Source organism: Manduca sexta, chromosome 9 (assembly GCF_014839805.1).
Source record: "Manduca sexta isolate Smith_Timp_Sample1 chromosome 9, JHU_Msex_v1.0, whole genome shotgun sequence".
Classification (NCBI taxonomy): Eukaryota; Metazoa; Arthropoda; class Insecta; order Lepidoptera; family Sphingidae; genus Manduca; species Manduca sexta.
Genome location: NC_051123.1, coordinates 9,389,570 through 9,414,696, shown reverse-complemented (window position 1 = coordinate 9,414,696; position 25,127 = coordinate 9,389,570). Strand labels below are relative to the sequence as shown.

Sequence of the window (25,127 nt, the reverse complement as noted above, 5' to 3'; positions counted from 1 at the left end):
AATAATTCATTAGTCTTAACTTGGCGGATTTGGTTGAAATGAGGTTGATACATTTACGAATGTTAGATATCGAAATAAAACTAGTACCTATAATTGTAAAATATAGGTAAATATTGTATCCTTATCTTTCTCACGATCCACACCTCTATCTGTAATTTGACCATGAAGGCTGCAAAGTCTTCGTAATGTCGGTTGAAAATTATAATATATCGCGACAAATCCGGAAGCTAGTATTATTTCGATGGTACATTTAGGTCATGTCTTGAAATGATATACAAGGCATTTTCTATCCCAGAATCGTGGGAGTCCACAGCAGTGGCGAAGAGCGAAATTTTGCGAAAGGGAAGCTGACACAAAATGTAGGTACTAATACTAATTATAATTTGATTTTAGGCCACTATGCTATAAATATTAAGTATTTATTAGCTCATAATATAATTTATCAATCAATCAAATAGTTAGCTTTACAGAAGGGAAGCCGGTAGGAATCCGCTTATATATACCCTTTGCCACTGCTATACAAGAAAAAGTATTTCACTCAAGCAAAGCCGCTGAATGAAAATCTCATTGTGTATTTAATGACAAAAACTGGACTAGTAAATCCGTGTTCTATATATCTGGTGTATTTCATTCCAACTAGTTTTCGCAATAACTTAATCCTAATAAATATTAAAACACCAACTTTCGATGATAAGATAGACATTTTGGAACAAAGCATACTTCTTCATGTGTCCTATGGCATGGTTCGACAACCATTACCAAGTCCCAAGTATGGAACGCACACCACACTACCTGCAGTATCGGTGTGATGATCTTCTCAAACATGCAATATTCTATGTCTTTAACTGGAAAGAACGGAAAAAAGTGAGATGTAGACTATACGTTTTAAAAAAATAATAAGATATCGCGCAGACGCTTGAAACTATCCATTGCGTTGTAAGAACTGTCAACTAATTAACCATTGATAATTTAGCTATTTTGTTAAAGCAAATCGATTAAATAAAAATAAAAATTAACAGGTCGACGCTACCGTTTTATGTCATGTTTCAATTAAAAGCTAAAACGTCTGCGCGGGCGTTGCAACTACAAAAATATCGTACAGAATATGTTGGTAATAATGTAGTACAGAGTGACGATCAGGTGCAGAAGAAAAGATCCGATAAGTAACAGAAGCACGGTACTGTAACTTTTGTTCATCTCTTTTATTATCTCGCACACCGCGCCGTACGAGAGAGAGAGATGGCGAATGGTTTGTGCGTCTTCTCCCTTCGCTGGTGAGAAAAAATCTGCAATAATGAAGATCAGTTGATGCGTGATAAGAAGATTCAAATTAACAACGTAAATAATATAAAGATTGAGGCATCTAAAAAGTTTTTTATAGAATTATCAAATTAATATCTGTTATAATAAGTAAATTCACCAACCTATTTATGAGGTATCTAATATCACGTAGGTTTGCTGTAAGACTTGCTCTTAAATAACGAATATGAATGCTACACAGATGTCTCAAGAGTATTTATTTATTTACTTTAATTTTTTATTATTATTTATCATGATACCTTTACGCGGACTTTTGATGATATCCAGAGTGTCGATATTTTTGTTAAGGGTCCTTGGTTGAATGGAGATTGTGTACGCAGAGTACGAGTTATTTGATATGTTTGGCGAATGGAATTTCTCTAAGGCGTTTTGTGAAGTATATGTGAAGTAATTTTGTACCGTAATTGAAAACATGGGTGAAGGCATAAGTATTGTTCATATAACATAATTAGCGCCAGTACATTATATTGCGTAGTCATTTGACAGTATTTACACTGAAACATAATTTAAAAGCTTATTCACTGATGCTTAGCGCAAAAATTATATTCGTAAGTGCCAATCCAGGTAAACTCTTACGAAATAGTTTACCAACCTACTCTGACTGGTCGACCTTAGGCAGAGAGCAGCTTAGCTTTTGCAGAGAGTACACGTTACTTCGACAATTATTGGCATAAATGCTTCCTCAAATGCCCAAAGGTGTCTGTCAGTCAAACATGAGACAAATGTTCGGCAAGCGTTAGTAACCCTCTTAGAAAGTGCATAAAAGCCCGTCACGAATATCTATGACGTTTCATTGTCATTGGTCAAGAGGCTAACAAGTAAATCACAGAATAGTCCTAACAAATCAGAACTATGACAATTAAACGACACAGATGTTCGTATCGTGTTTGTTTTAGCACCTCCTATGGAGCCAACGTAAGTTTCAAGTGGATCTAATACTCACAACGATTATACTTCTTCTGTAAATTTCTTAGCCTGGAATTGATAAGCTTTAAAGCGGAGAGGATGTAAGCCGCTAACAGTATGAACTGTATCTCCAGAAGCTGCGTGATGATGTAGCTGCAGTAATAGCAGGAGTACACAGCGGCGACCCACACTGAAAAAAAAATCTGTAGCGATATAGATACGGTATCTGGAGACTGTCATAGTTCATCTCATTTTATCTCAAAGGAGTCGAAGCTACAATCAGACGGATTAACTTCCACTAGATGAAATAGACGAGCCTAGCGTTTTATCGTGTACAGATCTCAACAGCGGAGCACAATTTTTAAATGGTGAGAATGCGGTTTTAAATTGTAAATCTCATATGTACCATAGAAGCTTTTATTTTCCGCTGCGAATAGATATTAAAATTACAGAAAAAAGTAAAAGCATAGCTGATGTAGATGTCGAAGAATAGTAATTGCCGTCGCTGTGCACTTGATGTGTGGATTCCGTATTCCATACTCTATCCCTTTACTTGCCGAGTCTTATCCAGCTGTAGTGGTCAGTTCTCAACATATTACCAGAGTTATTTTTCCTCAATCATTCTTACCTCGATGTTCTTTAGTCATGGTGATATAAATAATGTTGAAACAGTCGAAGATCATTATCGTGAAAAGGATTATTAAGGCTATAATCACGTAACGATACTGTCGATTGTCTGAAGTCTCCGGGCTCTTGATGTGAACTTTCAGTTCAGAGCTTGTCTGAAATTAGTTAATACAATGTGATGAATATTACACAGCAGCAGACAGACGACTTAGCTGGCAGGAATACGAGACGCAAGCAGCTTTTGAGAGGTTTGTCTGAAAATCTTTAGGAGAGGTCTATGTTTTACAGTAAATTTCATTCGGTTGATGAAGATGAGGAAATATTACACATAAATACTCATATGTAGACATGCAACTACGTTTTTAACTAAATTCCTCGGTTAAATATGGTGTTGGTGGAAGTATAAGACATCGAGACATTAGGGTAAGTTTGATCGAGATGGGAGTGTGAAAAAGCGTTAACGCTCGGTCTTGTTGGACGGCGCTGGTAAAGGGAATAAAAATTGTCCGGGAACGTATGATACCTTTCATACGTGCTCATATAATTGGTTTTCCGGCCCCCCATGCGGCTGCTCGTAATTGAGTATTTAGAATTTAAAGACAGGAAGACAAGGTCTGAATGAACTAGACCACGATGTTAATGGAACAAAAGTCCCTTTTTTTAGGTTTAAAGAAAGTATCCTAAAATTTACCTTTTGCACCCTGTTGACGATATCGATTAGACTTTTCATATGCGCAGGCGCCTGATACCCTCGCACTATACCCAGAATCGTCACGATGGCCAAGTCTACCACCCACACCACACGCCTCGTCTCCGAGCGCATGCGCACTGACTGTCCCACGGGGACAGATAAATCAAACCCCAAGGCTATTACTGAAGTGAGAGCTAGAATTAAATATTTACGAAAGATTTTACAACTTATCCTTATTGTTTTCTCTATATCTTTCATCTAATATTTAAGTCATGCAAAATATATGTTATTAATAACTTAGTTGGTAACTGATAAATAACAGAAAAGAGAGGCAAGTATTTAGGAAGTCTTTGCTACGTCTACATCTACTCATTGCAATATTAGAAAAAGGAACTTCTACATAATTTTCTAAGTAATTAACTTTTGTACAAGGTTTTTTTGTAATAATATTTTAAATAGTATTCTATATACATGTAAAATATTACTCACAGAATGCAATAATGATAGCATATCCATACAGAGAAACACTTGGCGAGAACTGTACGACATACCCATCCGGCTTTACTGTAAGCCGGACCGGGGCGACGCCGAAAGCCTGCGATATGCGAAGAACTACGCCGATGCTCTTGGGCACCACGCATTCTGGTGGGCGCGACTTCTTTGATTTGAACATAGACTTTTCTAATATAGAGAAGGATTTTAGAAAAATAATCTTTATAAAGCAATAGTCGTTTTTCCGTGTAATTTGAGTTGAACAGGCTGATTTTAATGGTCGAGAAAGTTAAAAGGGTGTGACTGCAATGAAAAGAAACTTATTAAAAAATTTTAGCAGAGATATAATCTAAACCCTTAATTAAGAGATAAAATAAGTTATTATAAACCAATATTACAATTGAGAATAATAATCACAAAAAATCTTACGTGATGATGACAAAATGATAACTTATACTTTGAAAAACTCGGGTCGACCTATAAAGGAAATTTGACTAATGACCACTAGACAGTAAACTTACACAACGAATATTATCTAAAATCTTGAATTGTTTGTATGGTTTGGCATGTAAACATCATCAATATTAGGTTAAGGACGATGATGATGGTATGTTTATCATAGGTATACATATAAAACAATATTTAATTAGTAGTGGGCCAGTGGCGAAGAGTCCATACAACCCGATTACTGCCGGCTTCCCTTTCGTAATTTATGTAAAATCTAATTATCATTAGAACGATTTGCAGATCGCTTTATGTTGTATCGAGTTTTAGAAAATTTTACCCTTCGCCACTGGTGAGTAGAGACTTATCCGCCCTCACACCCACCACTACAACTCCTGTAAGCAAGGATCAGCAGTGGCACGAATTGTATGACACTGAGCGGTGAACTTTGGCGAGGGAGGGAACACTTATTTCTCCTTATTCCGTAACATAATTAATCAAATAGAAAGATAGGGACGAGTTGGAAATATTAATTGTCCACTTTTCCACCAATGGGCCCTATCATATGAGTTGTTTGATTTGATTCCAATAGTAGGCACGGCAAAGACGCCGAAAAGTAGGAAGATTCCATTTAGTGTCTACAAGGTTTATGTTGTATACAACCCCGGATGTTTTTTGCATACTCTTTAACGCAATGATGCACTCAACATGCCAAAAACTACACAAAAAAATACACGATGAGGAGACTTCATATTTCTAACCATGTATAGGGCATGAGCATGCAAGAGAATCAATGATCCTAAATGAGAACGGTTTATCCTTAAATGACTACGGTCGGTAAGAATTTGCTATATACAATGATATATTTCTAGCCAAGTATGTATCCAAACATTTTAAATTTTACTACGGTGGTAAGTTAGCAAAGAGAGTACCAACACGTAAGTTGTGAATTACTGTTTCACGCCCGGAGTCCTCATCACAGAATTTTCCAAATTAGTGCTGTTGTATTATTCATTATCAATTATTGCTCGCTGTGATAGTGAACGAAAATATAATAAGGACCTGCATATCTATCATTCATAAGGAAATCTAAAGTATTTGAAATCCCTTAACCCTCTTTAAGAACATCACAATTCTAATCAGATGTGTTTAATTACAAAGTATTGCAAAACGTTGCAGTTTTCACATCATTCTGTGGTTTCAGAAGTAGACAAGCTACATTATTCGAAGTGGTACAGGTTTTATTTTATTCCGAAATTACATCTTATCACAGGTGGAGCAAGGAATGAAAGCTAGTTCTATTACATAGTAGTCTATTCAGTGGTACTATTTAATATAGCTATCATTTAGATATCTATTGGTGTATCTTAATCTAACAATGATTATACCAGACTTGATGGTAAGTAGCGGAGTAACTGCATCCGTGAAGGCCCAGGCCAGTGCATATCTTGCAGCCGTTTTTTACGTCACAATAAGACTATTTTTATTTACATTATCTGTAAATATACGTGCTGGGGTTCGGGATAAACAAATGACAATACCGATTCAAATAAAAAGAAAACTGCAATTAGATTTATTAGCACTAACACTAATAAAAACATTAATACAAGCAATGAAATACGTAAATTAAACACCACCACACTAAAACACATTTAATTATAATGACTGTATAACGCGGGCACACACTTTCCACTGTGTTCGCTTTGATATCGCTCGTAGTTCGCTTATCGCTTTTGACCGCGTCATAAAGAAGACTGAGTCGCGGCGGCCTCGCGTCGCCTTTTATACCTGGCCGCCTGTTTCGATGTTCGTGAAATATTCTCAGGAGATCTGGGATGGTCGGGATATCTCTCGTAAATTTAGGTCTTTTGTCGAGATTCCGCGACATTCTGGAAAAATCGAGATCTTTCCAGAGCGTTCCATCGTTGATTTGTATAATGGGTATAACAATATTGACTGAACATCAAACTGTGCATCGAGACTCCGAGTAAAGTCGGTCCATTTCCTTTCGTTGAGGAACACTCTCAAGTCAGGGGCTCGTGACATTTTGCCGTCACGTCACCCTATAGTGATACCTGATGATAAATAAATTCTAGTCTTAATGTCATGGCTAACGTTATGTAAAGATTTTAGTATTGTAGCGCGGCGACGAATTTTACTGCACTCGCATTCAGTAGGGGCTCTATACTACCTAAGGGCTCGTCCTATAATGTTGTAGTAAATCTTTTTGTCAGTTATGTTATCATTTAACATGACGGGTAATGTATACTTTTTTTATTCAATTGAATTTGCGACAATGACTTTTTATATACTTGCCCTAGGCGATTAGAGGTTACTTAGACAAACAGGTCCTAAGAAAAATATCGATATTCGCTGTATGTACTATTTACGGTTAAAGCAAGATTACATCTCATGTCCCAAGTATGTATTGGCCTATTCGGCCGTCTCCTTCCAATATTATCTCGATACGCAAATTGTCAGCTTGGAGTGTTTTCATTCTGTATAGCACAGTTTCCCAAATATTTATTTTATGTTTTGCAGAGAAAGTGCATTACAACTACCGTCGCGGAGGTTTGTGTTGAGGTCACCGTGCCTTACGACCCCTATCAATATTATCTGCGTACATTGATAGATGAATTCAAGCCAACATTTTAGTCCTTTACTATCAAACCAGATACATTTTCGTGGACCCCCGCTAACAAATTGTGGTTGATTGAGCTCGCCGACGTAGACCCCCGTCAAGACTTCCGTGGGTCCCTGGGGATCCACCTGGACCACTTTGGGAATTAATGATGTATAGCGGCGGGGAAAGTGCTTGGATCAATCCTCTTAACCCGCTCAAAAGGTGATAGGGCGCGACTTTGCGGATGAAATTACTTACATGTAAGAATGTATAATAGGTATGTGTGTATGTAATATAGGGGAAGCACATACATTTTATAATAGTAAGGAATTTTAAGAAGTAAATTAAAACTGTTGTTTGTGAATTAATGTTTTATTTGCACACAGATTCCTTACAGACCTATTATTACAACTAAATATGTCGTCATGCTGCCGAAGATCTGAAAAAATACACATATACATAAGTAAGGATTAAAATCTATAAAAATTTATCCAACGTTAAAAAAGTGTTATAACAAAAACAAATGATATAAAAACCTTGCATAACTTTTATAGTTTATAAGAAGGTTTTTGTGGTCCTCGCGTATGCTAGTCAGTTTGGGTAGGTACAACCGCAGTGTCTATTTCAGCCGCCATGCAACATTGTGCCGGTGTTTGAGATATTTTGGCTCGTGTAATTATTAGTCATTATAAGACTTAATACGTAAAGTGTGATGATGATCAGACGAGTGCAATGCCGCGCAGTAATGTGTAATTGAAAGTTAGTGTACTGTTTAAAGGCGGGTCGCTTACCATTAAGCAAGCTTGTCCCGTCATCCAAAAAAAGCAATTCTAACACATAACAAAGTCATTTACCGTGACAACCAAACCCCTTGTCAGGGTTAAGACCTGGTGCGGCGAGTAGGCCACACAGTCCAACAGTAGCCGCTTGCCGAACACCTCTAGCTCCATCTGCAGCGGGTCGCTCATCTGCAGCCGTAATGTGCACATGAACTGACTTATCAGTTCCTTTGTTCTCTCCACCTAGAAACGAAGAAGTATATGAAATAGCACACCAAATAATAATGAAATAAAAATGTTGATGTAGATGAAAGGTACACATTTCTTCATCTTCACAAACATTTTATGTTAGTAAGCGTACTTCTTCATGCGTCTTGTGGCTCGGTTCGATAATCATGAACAAGTTCCAAGTGTGGAACGCGCACCATATTGCCTGTAGTATCGGTTTGGTGAACGTCTCAAACTTGTCATATCCGGTGGAATCAACTGGAATGCAACACAGGAATAACTTGAACATGCATGTTTATACAATTAGGGATAGCGGAGACAATGGCACTAGATTCTTATTTTACCGATTACGTTGAAACAATTGTTAACTAATCAACTGTTGATTATTTTAGTTATGGCAAGTATCAGTTATATAAAAGGAAACATTGACAGTTCGCCGCCGTCATTTCTTGTCTTTGTCTTGTGGATGGTGGAAGTGCATGCGTTTGCACCTTACAAATTTGTAGAAAACATACTGCCTATGATGTCGTTTATAATGTAGTATAGAGTGACGATCAAATGGAGAAACATCATTCCGAGGAGTAACAGTAGAACGGTGCCGTAACTCTTGTCTATCTCTTTTATTATCTTGCATACCGCGCCGTACGAGAGAGAGAGATGGCGAATAGTTTGTGCGTCTGACTCTCCCGCTGATGTGACGTGATCTGTAATAATGGAGATTTTGAGGCGAGTTTAAAGAGAAGATTCGAAATTATGGAATAAATTCATGCTATATAATGCAGCGGCGTTTATACTCGATAGGGTCTTTGTTTAACTGAATATCATTTTTGGCCCATTCTTGCCTCCAAAATACATAATTGGGCAAAGACTGATGGTTCTGCAAAAAGTTTGATGATGTTTTATATATGCCCAGTCTCTGAGGGAACAGGAGTCGTAAACAAGATACCAATAAAGAAAAGTATGGCAATGCCATATACTGGGTGACTCATACCATCATTCGCGAACATTTTGTTTTTACTAATAATACTAGTATATTAATAACTGTAGAAAGATATCTTGCCTACGGCCCCATAACACATGGGCTATATTTTATTAGTAATAGTTAGGAATGGAACGGACTGCCGCACCGAAGGCCACAGGTCCAGAAACCAAGACACATACTTCCGACTTTTCGATGTTATTGATTATCAATTATTGCTTGCTTTAACGATGAAGGAAAAAATCGTGAGGAAACCTGCATACCTGAGAATTCTCCATGCAAATTTCTAAGGTCTGTGCTGTCTGTCAACCCACATTAGGCCAGCGTTGTGCACTAAGGCCTAAACACTTTCAGTAGCAGAGGACTTTCAGGCCGTCTCCAACAGTGGGACAGCATATAATAAAGCGCTGATATTATTATTTCTTTTATATTATTTTATAATAACATACCTTTACATGGACTTTTCACGTTTGCTAACGTGTCAATAGATTTGTTCAGGGATCTTGGGTGAATCGAGATTTTGTACGCTGTAGGGCATATACGGTTAACTGATACATTTTTCGAATTGAATTTTGCAAGATGGCATTGTGAGAAACACTCGTAACTTTTTGCTGCAATAGAATATATGGGAAAGGCAATTAGATTTGTTCGCGTAATGCAATTCGTGACTAGAAATTGATGTAATCCACCATTTACCATTAAATGGATCGCTATCTCGTTTGTCTGGGTAGTTATTTTAAAATATTTCGTGCGGTTAATTGCAGTCATTCCCCATCCTTCAATAATAAAATTGGAATATAATGCGTTTAAAATATATTAATGTGAAACAATAAAACTCAAGGAATAGCTTATAACCGAGAAAATGTGTTCTACGTTAATGCTCTACCGTCAGCAATACGGCCTGAGTGTATTTTTTGAAGATATGTATTTATTTAGATATGTATTAAAAAAAATAATTACATAATATGTTTGTAATATGTTATACTTTGGATATTTTGTTATTAAATATGGTTATTGTTTCTTATTTTCGTAATGCCATTAATATTGTTGCTAAATTGATTTTAAAGAAATTATTCGTAATTTTTTTATATATAACCTCCCATAAGTCGTAAGCCGTAAAACGTATGTAACGATTGCTCAAAGCCGTTTGCACGCGGAGGGCCTTAACTCCTTACTATCCCAGTTTAGCCCGGGATCAGGCTAACGTTTTTAGCACTCGTTTCTTCGAAGTTTGACTAGTAAACAAAAGCGTGCTTGCAAACAGGCGCTTATGCCAATCAAATGCAGACGTTTTACAAATACTACTCAGATTCTGGCATTGTTATTAATGGTGCAAAAACTCACATTGATCATACTTTTTCTGTAAGTTCTTTAACTTGGAATTGATAAGTCTCAGAGCGGAGAGGACGTTTGTAGCACTCGTTTCTTCGAAGTTTGACTAGTAAACAAAGCGTGCTTGCAAACAGGCGCTTATGCCAATCAAATGCAGACGTTTTACAAATACTACTCAGATTCTGGCATTGTTATTAATGGTGCAAAAACTCACATTGATCATACTTTTTCTGTAAGTTCTTTAACTTGGAATTGATAAGTCTCAAAGCGGAGAGGACGTAAGTAGCCGTCAGCATGAACTGAACCTTAATTAGCCGCGTGATGACATTGCTGCAGTAGTAACCAGAGTACATAACGGCGACCCACACTGAAAAAATAACTTCACCATTGAGTAGTTGCTAAAGTATAAAAGATTCTTCTAGTACTTTCGCATATTTTTTTATCTCCAAAGCGTTGGTTTCGGACTTCAGGTGTACTGTATCGACATTATCTGTTTTTTTTATCTTTAAAATCCACGCCGAGGGTTCGACCCGCGGTAAAGTCATATTAGCTTCTGCTCAATATTAGTCCGAAGTCTAATAATTGTACCTGGTATATGGTCACAGGCTCGCCCCATATTACAGGACTTCACAAAGTTGTCTAAATGTAGATATAGTAACACATTAGAAAAGAGAAAAAACAATGTGGTGTTATGAATGTTGCTTACCTCGCTCCTCCTTTTCTATGGCAATATAAATGTAACTGAGTAAATCACCAAACAAGATCGTGAAGAGGAATATTAATGCGAAGACCACGCAACAGTACATTCTATCGTCTGAAGACTTCGGGCACTTGGACGAAGCATTCAGATCAGAAGTAATCTGAAATTGGATTAATGTATCAAATATGTAGCCTTTGCTTGCTAACCGAAAAGTCCTGTCATGGAATAAAAACTAAAATCTTCTTATTAAAATGCAGATCTGCCTAAGAGGTATTCATTTTCAATTTGTATTGGTTCGGCATTACACTTTAAGCCGCATTTAGACCGAGAAATAATTGCTAACATTAATCGTTAATATAAGCCTCTGATTGGAGAGTTCAAGCGAGGGCCTATGCCCGGGCGGCAAATTTAGAGGGCTGCAATATCAAACTTGGCAGATGAATACAAAACTCATCATTACCAAAAAAATATTCTTACCTGTTGCACTCTACTCACGAAGTCGATGAGTCTTTTCATATGCGCAGGCGCTTGATACCCTCCTACTATAGCAATAATCGTCACGACGGCTAAGTCTATCACCCACATTACTCGTCTTGTCTCTGATGGCGTGCGTGTTGTTCCCAGAGGGATCGCCAAATCAAAGCCTAGAGCTAACATTGTGATGAGTGCTAAAAATGAAATATTTGTCATTGCTTTTGAAACTTCAACCTTAAGTGTTCAGTAAAATGGAGTAAATAGGATTCGAGGGGTGAAATAGTATTTTATAACGGGATGACAAAGTGATCCTACTACATCTGACGCGGAGTGAGGTCCAGATAAAGTGTTGACTGATGAGAGATTGCCCCTCGCCAGTCGACCAAATTATGTCTACCTCTATAATAATTTTATGGATTATTATTTCCAATTAAAATAACTAAACTATAATAATAAATAATTATCTACTACCCATTCTTAACGAAAACTAATTTTATTTGTTTGGTAAAAATTTCGATCGAAATATCGTTCCTATTCATCCCTTTTAACCGATATTCAAAAATAACTTACAGAATGTGAAAATGATAGCATATCCATAGAGGCAAATGCTTTTCGAAAACCGGACGACATACCCGTCCGGCTTGACCGTGAGCCGTACCGGGGCGATGCCGAACGCCCGCGACATCCAAAGAAATATGCCCATGCTCTTGGGCACCACGCATTCTGGTGGGAGCCACTTCTTGATCTTAAACATCGATGTCACCAACACCCTGTCAATAGTAGAGCCCATGTCTAACAGTGAAATAGTAAAAAATACAGGATTATTATTATCATTAAAGGAATTAGATGATTCTTTGCCGAAGTGATTTATTATTTCAATTTGAGACGACCAACATGATTAATAGACAACCTGGAAAGCTAAAGGAGTCTAGAAGCAGATTAAGAAGTTTTGTAAGTAGTGCACACTTATAATTGATTAGACTTCGGCCCTGTGCTATCTTAGTGCAACAATGAAACCCGAGGAGTCTCGTAAGCGCAAAAGAAGGTCATCGTGGATTTTAATTGGTTTGCTGGTGTAGCAGTGGCAAAAGATTAAAATTTCCGAAAGAGAACCCGACACAACCCATAGGTACTAAGATACTTAGATTCTAGAAAATTCTACATAAGGGGAAACCGGCTGGAATCGGATTATATGGACTGTTGGTCACTGCGGTATAGGGAGTATAGAATGTTAGGGACTCAGCTCGTTGCTCGCTTTGACGACGCTATGACGTAAGATCAGTGAACCAAAATAATCATTACTTCTCTACTCTCTCTCTTCTACTTCCACTCCTTGTCGTGTGTTGGAGTTGACAGGCTCATTACCAATGAAAAAAGAGTTGATCAGAATTGGTGTACTTAACTTTTACTATAGGAATGACTCAAACCATAGTTATTGTTTATTACAAATTCTCACGTGATCTTAGTAAAATGATAATTTGTATTCCAAACCAGGGGACGTGGCTGCACTATATAACTATAAAGGCCACGTGACAAATTACCGAAGAAAAGTAAACTCTGATAATTTTATCTAAGATCTAAAATTGTGTGCATAGGTATGGTATGTAAACATCGTAAATATTGGCTTCGGGCAACGTCGATGGTGTGTTTACCTAAATTTGATTTAAATCCACATACAATACTTAGTACATAAGAAGCAAAATGCATTGGCACTTCTTAAAAATCCCAATCTAACGTATATTTATACTTCTTTCTATTCTCTATACTATTATATAAAGCTGAAGAGTTTGTTTGTTTGAACGCGCTAATCTCAGGAACTGCTGTTTCGAATTGAATTTTTTTTAGTTTTGGATGGTCTATTCATCGAGGAAAGCTTATAGGCTATATGACATTACGTAATGACCAATAGGAACGAATCATCAATGAAAAAGGTTATAAAAGCGGAAAAAAAAACCTTTTAACAGCTTCCGCTGCGTGCGCTGCGTAAATGGTTAAAGGCACGCAAAAATCATGTATGATGGCATTGTTCGTATAAAAAGTTTAAAAAAATATATATTATCAAGCAAAGCCCCCTGCAGCATCTCTCTGCCTACTGAACGCGATAAACTCAAAAACTACACAACGGATTTAGATGTTTGGTATAAAGGTAGCTTGAGACCCTGGGGAAAAAGTAGGCTATTTTATATCTTGGGAAAATATATAGCGGGACTTTATTCCTAAAAACTTCAACGCGGGCGAAGCCGCGAGCAATAATATATACAATATACATATTATAAAACAAAATCCCCTTTTATGCTTGTATGTATGTTATCGATTTTCTCAAAATCTACTGAACGGATTTTTATGAAATCTAGTATGGAGATAGTTTAAGACCCTGGGAAGGTTATAGGCTACTTTCTATCCCAGGAAAATACATAGCGGGATCTTAATCCTGCGAGCGAATCCGCGAGCAAAAGCTAGTTAATATATAAAACCATAATCGCGTCGTTGAATAGCCATACTACCTAATTCCCTATACACGTCACATAGCTCCTAAATAATATTCTTCAAATGCTCAATATGTGTTGTATCTAATTTGTTTGAATTACGTTTTGATAAATTAACGGTGGCATTGTTTGTGTTGACAAAGAACGGATTGTGAGTACGATTTTAGCCACGTTCCTAGTAATGGCTACTGGAATAATAATAAACACACGCAAATGTTATCTTTAAAGGGGTAGGTAGTGGCCGCAATAAATGTATCTACTTCTCGCCGTGTGTATTCCATGATATGGTAGGAGAGAAGTCCATCGCCATTTGGGTTATAAAATTCAAACTCTGAGCTAGTACTGAGCAGAAAAGCCCGAGCATCACTTTGATCAAGCCGGGATTCTAACCTGGGATTTCTGCGTGGTAAACGTGGTAAACAAATTTATTTCTTCCGAACCGAATTTTGGCCACGACGGCCATTCTCAACGGAGATTAGCTAAGTATGCAGGAGATATTAAAGGGTACAAGTGTGTGCGCAATACACAGGTCCACTCTCTGTTCCTTCACTCTCATAGTTCGGTGAGACGGCAATCCGACATGACCGGAGAGATCAGAAAACAAAGTAATTGATGTTTAAGAAATATGCTGAACAACGGGGCATGTCCAATCTATACTTAAAGTTAACATCTCATTCAATATAGTGCCTATGATAATAAAATTATTTATTGATCAGTAAAATTATAATATTTCATGAAATGTTTATTCGATTTTTAGCGACAAAATTTAACAATTCAAATGATGTAACTGTTCTGCTAACGGCAAGAAAATATATCGTCAGTGCTATATCGTTGTTTTATTATTTAGTTTATTTTCTAGCGATGGAATGTTGGGTATTTCGGGTATTGTCATAGGTCTCATAATAGCTTGAAATGTGCCCAGTACCATCTGTGTATCGCCTGCACCCAAATCAGTTTGTCTCTTATTTCTTGCGAGTAAATCTTCATTCCAAACAATTTTAGTTTCTTCTTGGTATTCGTCTTCGAAGCTGCCGTCGTTTTTTCCATCTTTTTTATCCTTCAAGATTTCATAATTCTTTTTGAACAGCGGCTGTATAGTGTCACTTAATTTTATTTTTTTATATACAGAATTTTCTTTACCACGTTCCATATTTAAAATGATCTTCAACTTATCACTTGTTTGTATTAAATTGTCAATTAATATGTTTTTTAATCCTTCACTTTTAAGATTTTGATTAAGGTTAAATTTATTTATTTGTATATAATTTTCCATGGGACTGGCATAAATGGTAGCAAAAAATAAAAATGTAATAAATTTCAAAACCATTGTTGCTTCTATTTTTTTTGGGTGGTGAGTGCTGTTCGTTACAAGACTTTGTTCTGTATGAATTTTAAAAAGCCATGTTTCAGATAGTGTTTCGCATATTTTCTTATCTTTGTAATTGTTCCCAGCGTGTGAATTCCTAAGCACGTTAAAATTAGAATACCCTAAAATTTCTATTATATAACTAAGTTTGAAATACATATCAAAATCATTAACGGATCTTGGTGAATAAATAAATACACGCTACTATTAATGTTACAGCGAATAATCTTATAGACATGTAAACTATCAGATAAGCGGATGTACAATTTAAAAAGGGATATTTTCGTTAGAACTTGTATTGGTAGTTTACTATCAGCGTTCTTCAAATTGCATCGAACAATATTCGCGATGGTTCCTAAACGTTTGCACTGGCTATGTTGGGAATCTGTACGGTGCGAGGCTGTTTAGTCCTTGCGCCGCCCGCCCGACATATCCACGCGATTTCTGCTCCCCTAGTACGTTTTTGGAATTTGTGTGAAAAAAAAATGTAACGGATTTTACTTGTGAACGGGTTGATTTTAATACAATATTCATGGGTATGTAGAAGATAGTATTTAAATTGCATGTGATATGTTTATCATTTTCTTAGAATATAAAATTTAAAACATTTTTAGGTATTTACTTGATATTGTTATTATTAACAGAATATACATTTTAATAATTATATATTGGAAACTTGATTGCGTAAAAGAGAATAAACCGCCTTTCATTTGTTAAAACATTTCGTGCGGAAATGTTTGACGTAATTTTATTTTCATATTATTTAACGTCAGACTCTCTATCGCGTTCATCAGTTAAAACAAATGTTATACAATTCCCTATAGAATAGCTTCGAACACGAAGAACGCTAAAAAAAATCACTCAAAAAGGTATATATCTCCGAAAACATGACGGAAAGCCGGTCGCACCAATGTCTATGAAAATAATCGTATTTTACTGATTTTACGACTTCCAAATGGTTTATGTCATTTTGCAACGCTCTTTCTTGATTGTATTTGGACAGCGAGAGCTGTTGCGCCCACGAGTGCATAATAAAATAACTAATTTATTAAACAATAGATGCTATACATGTCTAAGTGGCAGAACTACGTGTTATATATATAATTTTCTGTACAATGGCCGATTTGATCGACATCATTGTTATTATGAACATCGCATACATTCGACGATCCTGGTACCTTTTTCTATAAGGTCAATCATGCTCCTAACATTTCATGATCCCTTAGCATAATTTCTTGAGTTCTACTAGTTTGGTTAGTTTCTGTATATTTTTATTCGCTTCGATAGTCCAGTTAACTGCCCGCCTGATGGTAAGTGGCTACAGTCATCAGTTATACCAGGGGCACAGACAGCCGCTATATGTTGACATTAAGTCTTACTTATAAAAAAATCGCAAAGCAATGCTTAGTCAAAATCCGCTCTTTTGCCTCTTAATAAGGTTAAAACTAGGAAAGCGGTGATATCTTTGACAGCTATTTAAGCGATTCTTAAGCACCTCTTAACGCTACAACAAGTTTATAAGTAAGACTGTAAATGTCTTAGGATAAATATCGCAGTATCACAACTTTGTAAATCATAGTTTCGACGTGGTGCTCTTAAGGGTAAGGCTGTGACTGATCATTTGAGTGATACCTCGTTTATTTGACATCTTGCTTCTATCACAATCCATGCAGTACAAAACGCATTTGTAAGTGAATTTTAGAATGGTTTATATCTCCGATGTATTGCCAAAGTCGACTCTATCGGATCTGATTTCAGACAAATCGTGTTAGAAAGATCTATATAAATATTCTTATCAACGTATCTAACTCAAGATCTTTCGGGATAGGTATACTGCTACTAAATCAAGCAGTAAATATATGTTTTAAAAAGGTTTTAAAATATTGAATATCATTCGCAAAATCCATTGCGAGCAAAAACATTAAACAGTTTCGTTAGTCGGACATCTGGAGCAAATATGTGCTTCAAAAGTTTTTACCAATTGGTAATAAAGTCGTCTTATTTGAAATTTCCGTGTGCCAAGATGTCATTGCCTCCTTAGATGTTAATACAAAATGACATATTTACAGAAAATATCCCAATATAATAAGATAATAAAAGCGGCGATAGCCTAGTTGAGTGTGGAACGGACTGCCGAGACGAATGTCCGCAGGTTCAAATCCCAAGGGCACATACCTCTGACTTTTCTAAAAAATCATGTGTGTATTCTTTGTGAATTAATCGTTCGCTTTAACGGTGAAGGAAAACATCGTGAGGAAACCTTGCACATCTGAGAAGTTCTCTATAGGAATTTCGAGGGTGTGTGAAGTCTACCAATCCGCACTAGGCCAGCGTGGTGGACTAAGGCCTAATCTCTCTCAGTAGTAGAGGAGGCCCGTGCCCAGCAGTGGGCATTATTATCCCAATATTCCCATTAAAACGTGCAAATCACGATATAGAGACAATATAAAGTATTTTACATCGGTGTTTTGCTATTTGACGGTAGATTGAGTAATCGTTGCATGTCAGCAAATTTTAGTATGACAATCTTCCCAAAGTCCTCTCTATATAATCTTAGAATTCCTTGATTTCGAGGCATTTGTCATTTGTACTCGAGAGTACATGCAAAAATACGTTAGCCCTTAATCGATTTAAAATTTGCGTCGGTGGTATAATCAACATTCAATATTTATGAAGTTTTCAACACAATGATGAAACATTGGACGCAATGTTTACTGCGGTTATAATGGGAATGCTCGAAATAATGCTGCTGTATAGAATGACTTCATTTTATGTTAGGTATTTTGTCATTTAGTATGAATTTATATAATTTTGTTCAAAAAGAGAACCGTCGTGGCCAAAAAGTGAACTAACTTTGCATTTTTACATAGCAACCCTTCCCCGCGATTTGGTAAATGTTAAACTCATTGTCATGTCGTATTGCTTTGTTATAAATGATCTTGCGTGTTGTTTTTAGGGATTTTTGTATAGAAACATACCGAAACTAAACAAAAGAAGTAGTTAAGCACAGTAACGACCTCAAATCCCACGACGGTTTTCTTTCTGAACAGTATAGGTAAATCAATTAGAGATGGCCTTCTTGAGAGGAAGCCGTTTGCAATGTGTTTTTTTATTGAAGTCCCGTGCTTTGTGGCTTCACTTCATCCAATGTTTAATGAATTGAAGTCCAAAGATATTGTATCGAGCCCGGCTTGTAACCATCTCGGATATTTTAATATCGCGTTTGTTTCATCTCCTTGTTAACAAATGTTACCATAATGAGTTACTTTTTATTTCTTGAAAAAATAAGAATTAAAGTTTACAATTACTCATGAGACATTACGCCAATACATACAATGTTTGAAGGAAGTGTTATCAAAACAGACGCACAGGCCTGACATTCTGTGTATATAAATATAAGTTTGGAAGTGTTTGTCCTTTCTCGCTGTAACGGAGTTACAGATTAACTATATTTGTAAAAAAGGTTTGTCAATAAGTGTAGTGGCGGTACAGATTATTTGATATCTCGGGAAATTTTAGGAAAATAGTTTTTTGATACGTCGACGGCAAAGTGATCCTACTTTATCTGATGGTAAGTGGAGAATAATAGAATGTCGACTGACGAGAGATGATTACCCCTCGGCAGTGGACAGAATTATGCTGGCCTGTTGCAACCGGTAAACACAGACTGATCCCGGAACGCGATACACATACGTGGGCCACTATGGCGGGTTTTAACCTTGTGTACGGGCGCTATCCGGGCGGATATAAAATATATCCTACCATCAGATTAGAAACCTAGTGTATATTTATGACATTTAATACGCAGTAGATTTATACATAGGGAGCGGCAAATTATTTAAATTTTGTACGTCCTTTTTGCCCCCGCATATAAGCCTAACCTCTTACAATTAATGAACTCCTGGGACCAATAGTTGTAATTTATATTTAGAGAATACATATAAAACTAAAACTACTACTTCTCTACTGTCTGTTTGTACATAATTAGTGATTTTAAAATTAACCCAATATAACCCAATGATATTTTATAAAATATGTGATAAAACATTGCATTTACGTAACATAAAGATTGAAACATAATCATGAACTTTTACGTTTATACTAATAGTAATAATAAGAATTTGGATGAGCTGGTGGCCAATAAATTTATATTTTTTCTAGAAGACAAGACAAGGTGTCATTGGAGTTGAATATCTTGGAAATTGTTATCTGATGTTATGGGAGCATGCACGTCGACAAATTGTGCAAGTCAAAAATCAAATACAAGATTTTGACTTTAGTTACTTTATTTTGTTATCGGCCATGGTAAAGGGACTTATTTACCTGACGATGAGCGAAATAGAGTCCCGATAGAGTGTCTACTGATAAGAGATTATGTCTGAGAGTCTACTTCGAAAAACGAAATCCGTAGTTTCGGATGACGGATCGCACGTTTTGTTACTACGAAGTGTTTCGGATTCGATGACGGATTCGACGACGGATCCGTAATCGGATTTTGACACTAATGACATTTTTACTTTCGTCGACCGCACTATGAAAACACATTTGACATAAAATACATCGTTTCTTCGTTCGGATTTTAGCGTCAATTTTACGAAAGATCTAAGCCTTTCGTTTGATTTTCGTTTGGTACTTCAGACATTTTAAAATTGCTCAATAACTCCTGTATGAAGAATTGTTGCGAGAGGAAAGTGTTGAGCGAAGTTGGAAGCGTCTTTAACTGCGTAAAACCTTCATAACATGGAATTTGTAAGGACTTTTGAAACCATCTGCGAGGATATAACTATAGTGGAACTCCACTGATTCCTCCAAAGGACATATACAGGGAAGTGATACTACCACTAAGGTAAGCTACAGAAGAAATATTACTTTCTACCTTTCTCAAGAACCTAGATGGTATTAGTATTGTAGTATTCTTAACGTCTTAATGATCTTGTTTTTTGATGCATTGTACTAAAATGTATATAATATTTGTCTGATAATTTCATATTTTGACTGCACTACAATTTTATGCCATGAGTTGTTAGGGAGCTGTGTAACTAAGTATAGATGGGTCCATGGCCCAGCAAACAGTCTCTGAATGCCTCAGGCAAGTGTCTGAATCAGTCTCATATATTGACTAAATTTATAAAATTTCCACAAAACCAACAAGAAAGGACTCTTATAAAAGAACACTGAGTTAATAATTATTAATAATTCATCGAAAGTATCAAATAATCATCTACAAAGCATTAGCCTTTAATTTAAAATAAATTTCAACACTTTATTTACTTAGGTTAAACAAGTCACTAATAATTTTTCATTTTGTCATAAATATGGAATTCCAGGCATATGTGGTTGCATTGACTGCACCTATATAACCATAAGAAAACTTATGAATTTTATGCCATCCTTTGTAAAAGTGCCTATGACTTTGAATTTATTAGACTTTAAACATAATGTGTTTACTTGTTTCAGAATTGAATAATTAAACGACTACCAACTCGCTAGAGTTGCCATAACCAACACTACATCACGGATGGAAGATTAACTACAAAATATATGTTATCGGAAAATAAAACATTATTACAATCATTTTTATATTAGTTTTTTTTAATTCATTTCTTTTAACTCTCTCAGAATCCCCTCCAGTACTTCTTTTTTCAGTTCAGTCAATGCGAAAGACCCGATTAGAGGTACGCCTATGTCGCTGGGTGCACTTGTCGTCGTACTCTCATTGAAACTGTTAGGTGGAATCATAAGAAAAATGTTAATTGTTTACTGTAAAGATAGCACAAAATACATAAATAAATAGGTTCTTAATCTTATTGGGATGAAAAAAATAATAAAATTCACACAAGGATTCAATAAATTTTACCAGCAAAACCATTGTATATATCGATGGGCAAAACTAATGATTTCTTAAATAGATCAAACCAAAGAATTTGCTTGTTACACAATAATTGCCTTTGCAATGAAAAAGATCATTTGTTTAAACCGAGTAAATAATATTTTATTAATAAACTTTCCAATACAATATATAATTTTACTTGTAAATTACAATTCTAATTTGTTGTGATTTTCTCCAGTCAACTTGTCAATGTCCATCAAGTGTCAAAAATCTAATATTCCACAGATTAAATACAATGCAATAAGACTGTAGATTGCAAAATCAGCAAATATATTTGTTTTATTGTAACTAATAAATATTTAGAGTTATGAAATAATAGTTATATTACAGAAAACCTAATTAGACATCCAACTTATATGTTTATTTCACAAGAATGTCATGATAGGTAGAAATTTACGGTTTTTGAAGATACACCTTTCTAATCCGACACAATATTTCCATTCGAACGATTGTTTATGGTTCCGAAAGTAACGATGACGGATCCGAAGTAATTTGGTAGTAGGGTTAAATCCGAAGTTCGTCGTTTCTTCGTTTCGGAACGACGTTTCGATGTTCGTTTTTCGAAGTAGGGCCTCTGAGAGTCTACTTCGAAAAACGAAATCCGTTGTTTCGGATGACGGATCGTACACTTTCTTACTACGAAGTGTTACGGATCCGATGACGGATTCGACGACGGATCCGTAATCGGATTTTGACACTTATGACATTTTTACTTTCGTCGACCGCACTATGAAAACACATTTGACATAAAATACATCGTTTCTTCGTACGGATCTTAGCGTCAATTTTACGAAAGCTCTAATCCTTTCGTTTGATTTTCGTTTGGTACTTCAGAGGTTTTAAAATTGCTCAATAACTCCTGTGTGAAGAATTGTTGCGATAGGAAAGTGCTGGGCGAAGTTGGAAGCGTCTCTAACTGCGTAAAACCTTCGTAACATGGAATTTGTAAGAACTTATAGGACTTTGCCACCCCTTTTTGAAACCATCTGCGAGGATATAGTTCCACTAATTCCTCCAAAGAACATATACGGGGAATTGATACTACCACTAAGGTAAGCTACAGAAGAAATATTACTTTCTACCTTTCTCAAGAACCTAGCTGGTATTAGTATTGTAGTATTCTTAACGTCTAAATGATCTTGTTTTTGTTTTTTGATGCATTGTCCTAAAATGTATATAATATTTGTCAATTTCATATTTTGACTGCGCTACATTTTTATTCCAGGAGTTGTGGAACTAAGTATAGATGGGTCCATGGCCCAGCAAACAGTCTCTGAGTGCCTCAGGCAAGTGTCTGAGTCAGCCTCATATATTGACTAAATTTATAAAATTTCCACAAAACCCACAAGAAAGGACTCTTATTAAAGAACAGTGAGTTAATAGATATTAATCATTCTTAGAAAGTACCTAAGTATCATCCACATAGCATTAGCCTTTAATTTAAAATAAATTTAAACACTCTATTTACTTAGGTTAAACAAGCCATTAATAATTTCTCATTTTTTCATAAATATGTAATTCCAGGTATATGTGGGTGCATTGACTGCACCCATATAACCCTTAGAAAACTTATGAATTTTATGCCATCCTTTGTAGAAAGTGCCTATGACTTTGAATTTATTAGACTTTAAACATAATATGTTTTCTTGTTTCAGAATCAAATAATTAAACAACTACTAACTCGCTAGAGCTGCCATAACCAACACTGCATCACGCATGGAAGATTAACTACCAAATATATGTTATCGGAAAATAAAAACATTATTACGATCATTTTTGTATTCGTTTTTTTTAATTTTTTTATTCATTTCTTTTAACTCTCTCAGAATCCCCCTCCAGTACTTTCTTTTTTTTCAGTTCAGTCAATGAAGGCGAAGGACCCGATTAGAGGTCCGCCTGTGTCGCTGGGCACACTCGTCGTCGTACTCTCCTTGAAACTGTTAGGTGGAATCATAAGAAAAATGTTAATTGTTTATTGTAAACATCCTAACACATGGTACATAAATGTATGGGTTCTTATTCCTACTGGGATGAAAAATAATAAAATTCACAGAAAGATTCAATAAATTTTACCGTAAAACCATTGTGTATATCGATGAGCAAAACTAATGATTTCTTTAATAGATCAAACCAAGGAATTTACTTGTTATTACACAATAACTGCCTTTGCAATTGAAAAGATATTTGTTTAAAGCGAATAAATAACATTTTATTAATAAACTTACCAATACAATAAATAAATTTTACTTGTAAATTTCAATTCCAATTTGTTGTGATTTTCGCCAGTCAACTTGTCAATGTCCATCAATTGTCAAAAATTCTAATATTCCACAGATTAAAACACAATGCAATAAGACCGTAGATTGCAAAATCAGCAAAAATATTTGTTATTTTGTATCTAATAAATATTTAGAGTTATGAAATAATAGTTATATTACAGAAACCCAATTAGACATCCAATTTATATGTTTTTTCACAAGAATATTATAATAGGTAAAAATTTACGGTTTTGAAGATATACATCTCTAATCCGACACAATATTTTCATTCGAACGTTTGTTTATGCTTCCGAAAGGAACTATGACGGATACGAAGTAATTTGGTAGTACGGTTAAATCCGAACTTCGTCGTTTCTTCGTTTCGGAACGACGTTTCGGTGTTCGTTTTTCGAAGTAGATCTTCTGAGAGTCTACTTCGAAAAACGAAATCCGTTGTTTCGGATGACGGATCGTACACTTTCTTACTACGAAGTGTTACGGATCCGATGACGGATTCGACGACGGATCCGTAATCGGATTTTGACACTTATGACATTTTACTTTCGTCGACCGCACTATGAAAACACATTTGACATAAAATACATCGTTTCTTCGTACGGATCTTAGCGTCAATTTTACGAAAGCTCTAATCCTTTCGTTTGATTTTCGTTTGGTACTTCAGAGGTTTTAAAATTGCTCAATAACTCCTGTGTGAAGAATTGTTGCGATAGGAAAGTGCTGGGCGAAGTTGGAAGCGTCTCTAACTGCGTAAAACCTTCGTAACATGGAATTTGTAAGAACTTATAGGACTTTGCCACCCCTTTTTGAAAACCATCTGCGAGGATATAGTTCCACTAATTCCTCCAAAGAACATATACGGGGAATTGATACTACCACTAAGGTAAGCTACAGAAGAAATATTACTTTCTACCTTTCTCAAGAACCTAGCTGGTATTAGTATTGTAGTATTCTTAACGTCTAAATGATCTTGTTTTTGTTTTTTGATGCATTGTCCTAAAATGTATATAATATTTGTCAATTTCATATTTTGACTGCGCTACATTTTTATTCCAGGAGTTGTGGAACTAAGTATAGATGGGTCCATGGCCCAGCAAACAGTCTCTGAGTGCCTCAGGCAAGTGTCTGAGTCAGCCTCATATATTGACTAAATTTATAAAATTTCCACAAAACCCACAAGAAAGGACTCTTATTAAAGAACAGTGAGTTAATAGATATTAATCATTCTTAGAAAGTACCTAAGTATCATCCACATAGCATTAGCCTTTAATTTAAAATAAATTTAAACACTCTATTTACTTAGGTTAAACAAGCCATTAATAATTTCTCATTTTTCATAAATATGTAATTCCAGGCATATGTGGGTGCATTGACTGCACCCATATAACCCTTAGAAAACTTATGAATTTTATGCCATCCTTTGTAGAAAGTGCCTATGACTTTGAATTTATTAGACTTTAAACATAATATGTTTTCTTGTTTCAGAATCAAATAATTAAACAACTACTAACTCG

At 35.8% G+C, this 25,127-nt stretch overlaps 1 long non-coding RNA gene across 1 annotated transcript; it reads left to right on the top strand.

Annotated features, from left to right (window-relative positions):
* The first annotated feature begins 20,094 nt into the window (after positions 1-20,094).
* Positions 20,095-21,021, top strand: LOC115454459. The gene is made up of 2 exons (XR_003939673.2): positions 20,095-20,293; positions 20,905-21,021. It is a non-coding gene; the product is annotated as an uncharacterized LOC115454459 (long non-coding RNA).
* The last annotated feature ends 4,106 nt before the right edge of the window (positions 21,022-25,127 follow it).